Raw genomic sequence first — 6520 nt, 5'->3', positions numbered from 1 at the left:
AACTGAAGACCTCTGAAAGAGCAATCAGTGCTTAACCTTAGCCATTTTTCCAGCTCCCTTACTACCTTCTCTTTAAAAGTGACTGGGCCTATACTTCAATAAATTGCAAACTGCTTTGGACCTATCACTTTTGGCTTTAGTGATTTTAGGGATGGTATCATACATGCCCAGCAGGCATTGTGCCACTGAGCTACAATGTTAGATCCTCCCTTTCTAGCATCTATCTCTCTCACATACACATGGATGTCTTTTCTCATTGGAAAATAGATTTTTAATTATGAATAGGTATGACAATATATTACGTAAAATGAGGAGAAGGGTTGGTAACAGATGCTTGTAGTCTCAGGTAGAGGCAGGATGAACAGGAATTTGAGGCTTACCTCAACTACATGGTGATTTGGAGGCCATCCTAAGCTACATGAGCTGTTTGCCTCAAAAGAGAAGTGAGAAAAGGGAAGGGAAGGAGAAGAAGAGAGAGGAAGGGTAAAGGAGAAGAAAACATTAAAGAAAAGGGGAAAAAAGAAAACAACAAAAATCAACCACTGGGGCCAGAAAGATGACTCAGTTGTTAAGTACTTCTGCCTAAGTGTGTGCACTTTCAGATCCCTGGTACCCATGGAACAAGAAGCCTGATTTGGCAATGCAATCTATAATCCCAGCACTGGGAAAGAAGAACACAGGAGGATCCCTAAGTTCTTTGACACAGCAGTCTAGCTAATTGGTGAACTACAAGAAGGATCTCTCAAAAATAAAGACTCAGTGTCTGTTTTTGACTTCCAATTGAGTGCACTCACACACATGCCTATCCCAACACCCTACCCCTAACACATACAAGAATCATCTTTCTTTTGCCATGTGGAAAGGTAATGTGAAAATCTAAAGGATATGACCATAAGTTATATTAAGTATACTGCCTGAAAAGTCCATGTGACAACCCTCAATATGACATACTATAATAGTTTCTATCTCAGTACTTAATACCAGTCATTATAGTGTCCTGCTTTATTTATTTCATGGTGTGTGTGTGTGTGTGTGTGTGTGTGTGTGTGTGTGTACTGTGTTTTGTGGTATGTGTCTGGTATATGTGGTGTATTTGTATGGTATATGTGTGTGGTGTATGTGTGTGGTGTGTGTATATGTGTATAGTGTGTGTGTGTATGTGTGTGCATGCATGTGTGCATGAGCACACAAGGTGGGTGTGTGCCCAGTTTCTACTTCTATATTTTCTTTGACTATTCCATTTTCTTCTTTGTGCATGAGATACTGATGATTAAAAAAACAAATAAAACAAACCCTGAGGTGTGAGAAACAATTATAACCAACCTTAAAAGTTATCAGTACCCTCCAACTAGGAGTTGGTGTATTTCACAGTGATCGTAATCTTGTTCTGACCTTCAGGTGGATGCGACAAATAGGCAGTGGTTCTGTGTACATTCCCAAGGCATATGAATGGTTTCATTATGGGACTACCTATATCTTCTGCACAGCCACAGTGACAAAGAGGACATTTGTTTCTGTGTGTAAGATTTTGTTAAGAACCTTTATTCCTGCCCCCACAGAGAAGAACTATTACCATACAAGATACTTATCAATGACACTAACAGCTTCCCAGACTACTCTACCTGTGTCCCAATTACTGCCTGTTGTTGGGTGTGTGTTTCAGTTTCTGTGCCATCATCTCTTGAATTTCAAGAGGGGCCACTCTGAACAACAGTCTTTAGAATGGTCTCTTTTTACCTTTTCTATGTGACTGGAGGTGCACAGATTGGGTTTCATGGCTTCCTAGGCTAGTTGAAGTGAATCCGACACTGACAGATGGCATCAAACAAGGATGCCCTCAGGAAGTTGATCATGAAGATAAATTGGTCCAATGTCAATGGATGTAATTAAGCCCAGGATAAAATGAACTTGAATTTAAAGAAATATGTTCAACACTTCCCTCTTCAAACTTCAGATTTTTGTGGTTACATAAACATTTACAGAAATAGCATTCTACCTCGATTTAGTTCTTTTAAGTATTTAAGTAGTATTACCTCATCTGCAATTTGTTTTTGTGTGGATGAATGCCTTGTGTGTGAGAGACATCAATTCTGTAAGCCACAGTTGTACCTGGTATCCACATGAACTTGGGCTCCTGGTATTACGGTCAAAAGGTCCTTTGGACAGCTTCCCATCTGATCTTTTGATAACACTTACATGATCTCAGCATTTTTGTTGACCACTTTAGGTCATAGCCTCCACACCAGTCAGCCATTATCTTGGCTGCTGATTGTGCCAAGAAAAGGGTGTGACCAGTTAGTTTGACTTCATTGCTCAGCATACTCATTAATCTCTGGGCCAGGCTGGGCACTGGTCTTGCAATCTGATGTCTAGGGCTTACACAAGTATGCAGTATTGATTTTAGATGACTCTGTCACTTGGTGATTGCTTAGAGCCTTGGAAACTGCACCCTAGATTAAGAAAGCAAAGACCAAAGTTCAGAGCTCTTTAATATTTTATTGTCTTCTGGTTTATTTTTTCTCTTTGTTCTATCAACAAATGAAGACAACTGGGTTTTTTTTTTCTCAAAGCTTACATTAATGAATCCCAAATGTGACAAAGTCCTCAGAGGTTCCAGTAGTTCTTCTGCGGTTGTCTCTCTTAATCCCTCAAATGTTTCTTCAGGACAGGAAGAAATGACACCGGTAGGGTGACACCAGTAGGGACTTTGTTTGGCTCCCTACGAAAACAGGACTTCTTAGAGATCTGGAAGAAAAGAATCCATGAGTGAAGGGTGTTGGGAGGGAGGGAGGGACTCTGAAAAGCCGGCAGTAAATATCAAATTAGTAATGCTGGCTAATGTACAGGTGGTACCTACTTCTTATCTATCCACTCTGAAAAATCATTATGAGAATGCTTCCTTTTGCAAATTTAAAGCCTTACTTAATTGAGAAAATTTTCCAAGTGTCCAAGTCAAGATCTTTCTGAAGAATTAATATATTTCATGAGAAAAATTAAAAGTGTCCATCCCGCTGTAAAGTTGGCTATCTATTTTTTTCCTCAGGCAAATTGTCACAACCTATGAGATTTCCACCTACGATGCCTGCATCACACGAGTATGTGTTCCCTTGGGTCGTCTGGTCTGCTGGCTTTAAACATGCCCCATACTTAGTTCACAAGCCCTTTCAGCAACCAGGACAACCTCCTTCCTCCACATGGCACTCTTCCTAAGGCTGGTTCAGGCCCTGTAGTTAATGGTGCACACTTAGTTCCTTAAGTTCTAATTGGTAAGTTCTGGATTTTCTGCCACCATCTATTGGAAAAAGATTAATGGATGTATTGCCACTAACATTTTCTTACCAGTACTCTCTGCTGTCATTGTGTGTGAGGTAGGTCTTTCTGCTCCTTCTGTTTTTTAGATTTGTACATGTTCACCTAGGTGTTCTGAGTCTGAAAGCACTCTTCCCTTCCTCAGTTTACATTTGCCCTCTGCTCCTAGCCCCTTGAACTGGGTGAATTTTAATTGGTAGCTGCAGAGGTTTACATAAAGTATAAAGCATTGAAGGAAAAGGAAAGACCTTAGAACCCATGGATTTTTCATTCTACCTGTGATACCATTGTTTCTGCTGTGTTTGCTACTAATCCTATCTAGCAACATGTTCAGATATTCCATATTCTAATTCTTTGGTTCTTTGCTTTAAAAACTTGTGTGTGTGTTTGTGTTTGTGTGTGTGTGTGTGTGTGTGTGTGTGTGTGTGTGTGTGTGTGTGTAGCACATGCCCTTGGAGGTCAGAGAGAAGCATCAGAGCTGCTGGAATTGGAGTTACAAATAGTTGTGAGCTGCTATGTAGGTGCTGGGAATTGAACTCAGGTCCTCTGCAAGAGCAGCAAGTGCTCTTAACCACTGGCCCATCTCTCTAGCCTCCTCTCTATGGTTCTTATTAGTTTCCATTCCTCTGTTCATTGTGCGTATACCTGATTGCTCTCCGACCTTGAGCATGTGAAGTATATTTGTCAAAGCTATTTTGACATTGCAGTCTGCTAAGTTTGTCATTTTCTGTTCACAGGCTATTAACTAAATCATCTTCTAATTATAGGTTATATTTTATTTTATCACATCTACAGTAGTATTTAATATGCCAGGCATTTAATAAACTGTAGTTTGATGTTTTGTGTGCTGAATTTCATATTGTAATAAAATGTTAACTTTTGTCCAGGTAGGCAGCTATGTTAGCTGTATGTCACTGTTCTTAAGCCCCTTTGGACAAGTTTAGAGTAGTTTTTATTTTAGGACTTAGCCCTACCTTTACATTTCTGTTTGGGGGAATATTTACAGAATGCTCTACATAGTCAGCAAGATTTCTTCCCTGTGGCTGGAGGGAATTTGAGAACATTACAGATTGACTCTGTCTTAAATTTGCCCTGTATTTTTTTTCTTTGTGAGCCTTCCCTGATACATTACCATCCATCAGAGAACCAGGGAGGCATTCAGGAAGGCGTTTGGAACAATCCAGTTAGCTCCCTCTCATTGGGTAGTCTGCCTTGCAAGTGTAGATGTTTTGTTGTTTCAAACTTAAGTCTCTGCCTTTCCTGTCCAGTGAATGTCGAGGGAGGTTTCTCCTGGCACCACAGGCAGAAAGCCTTGCTGGCTTCCACCTCTCTAAATTTCTATCTTGTGCTGTCTATGATCCAAGAGGGGAAAGTAGATATGCCCTATATTTTGTCTAGCTATGCAGTTGTTTATAGTGTGGATGTAATTTTTAATCCTGTCAGTTCCTCATGCCCATAAGGAGATAGAGTGCCAACTGACTGCTTGAGACTATTTAGCTTTTCTAATCAGTGTGTGTATGTGTGTGTGCGTTTACATTTCCATTTAAAATGCAATCATATTTTCATAAGATCTAACTGCCAATAGCATTATAAAGGTCAGAAATAACAATACTATATGCATCCTGTTAGTCCACACACTATTTGGATTTAATATGTTTGCATCTGAGTTTCTGTATTTGTGCATAGGGATGACGGTAGTACTTACTTCACAGGGTAGTTTGTGTGAATAATATGAATGAAACCTTAAATTCCTTTACACATATAAGAAATATTAAGAATTACTAAATAGTTTTGGTCAGTCATGATGTACTGTCTGCTATGAAAAAGAAGACGACCACTGACTGAGCTGATATTGGAGGCATGCAAACTACTCGTTAGTAATTCCCAGAGGGAGATTTTTCAGGTTGTTGAGAATTCTTCTTAAGTGGTGCCCAGGGTCTCACGACTGTCATTGCCTCTGCCTCATTCCACACTGTCCTATTCTGTCTTTCTCCATCCCGCTTTCTATTTCACTCCTGGCCATGTGATGGTGTATGCTTAGACCATGATGGACATGTCTGCCTACATCATACATATTTATATGTCTTCTAACAGCTGCCTTTGAAACACTTGGGTCTTTTAATCTTTCCAGAAGGGAGCATCTGTTGAATACATATTCTCTTTGACATCTGGGCTATTTCCAACATAATTTGGATATGTTGAACTAATAGACTCTATATTGTTTTACTGTATTTGACCAAAGAATTTTGATTAATGTAAGGGAAATAAAAGAAGTAACAGAAACCAGATACAGACTGTAGCAGATGGAATTGAGCCATAGTTCCACAGGGCCGCTGATCATCAGTATAGCTTGGAGGAAGCTGGATCGCTACATCTGTGAGTTGGCTGCCATAGACTCGGCTGTCCCAGAGTGTTGGAAACATCAGATTCATAGGAAAGAACATTTTATGAATCTAAAAATCTCTTACATGTTATATGTTCTCATAAAAAAATAAATATTGGATACTGTCAATAAGAAAAAAAAAGTAAAGTGGCTAATGGATACTATATTCTTGATTTTAGCTATCATTTTTCTTACTTTTATTTGAAAGTATGTGTGCCGGAAAGCAAATAATCATGTTAACATTTTATCTCCTTCTTTACAAACAGAATAGTGATCACTTTTTAAAAACTGAAAAACAAAGGTTTCCAATGCTGATGCCACTTAAATTTTTCCTCTGTATGGTGATCAAATTTTTGTCAACATTGCCTGTCTTTTTCTATTTCTTTTTTTAAAAATTGAAATGTGACTTCTACCCTTAATATTCTTGAAAATTCCACTTGTCAGCATCACTGCTAATGTCCATGTCATTAACTTTAAAATGTTTGGAAGAATTTCTGCCCACATTCCTGCCATCCTTCATCCCTGGCTTTCCCCTCTGAGCTGGACCCCCACATTCCCGCCATCCTTCATCCCTGGCTTTCCNCCTCTGAGCTGGACCCCCACATTCCCGCCATCCTTCATCCCTGGCTTTCCCCCTCTGAGCTAGACCCCACATTCCCGCCATCCTTCATTCCTGGCTTTCCCCTCTGAGCTGGACCCCCACATTCCCGCCATCCTTCATCCCTGGCTTTCCCCCTCTGAGCTAGACCCCACATTCCCGCCATCCTTCATCCCTGGCTTCCCCCCCGAGCTAGACCCCACATTCCCGCCATCCTTCATCCCTGGCTT

This window comes from Mus pahari, chromosome 6, assembly GCF_900095145.1.
Source record: "Mus pahari chromosome 6, PAHARI_EIJ_v1.1, whole genome shotgun sequence".
NCBI lineage: Eukaryota > Metazoa > Chordata > Mammalia > Rodentia > Muridae > Mus > Mus pahari.
The sequence above is the reverse complement of the archived record's forward strand: the minus strand, read 5'-3'. Positions refer to the sequence as shown.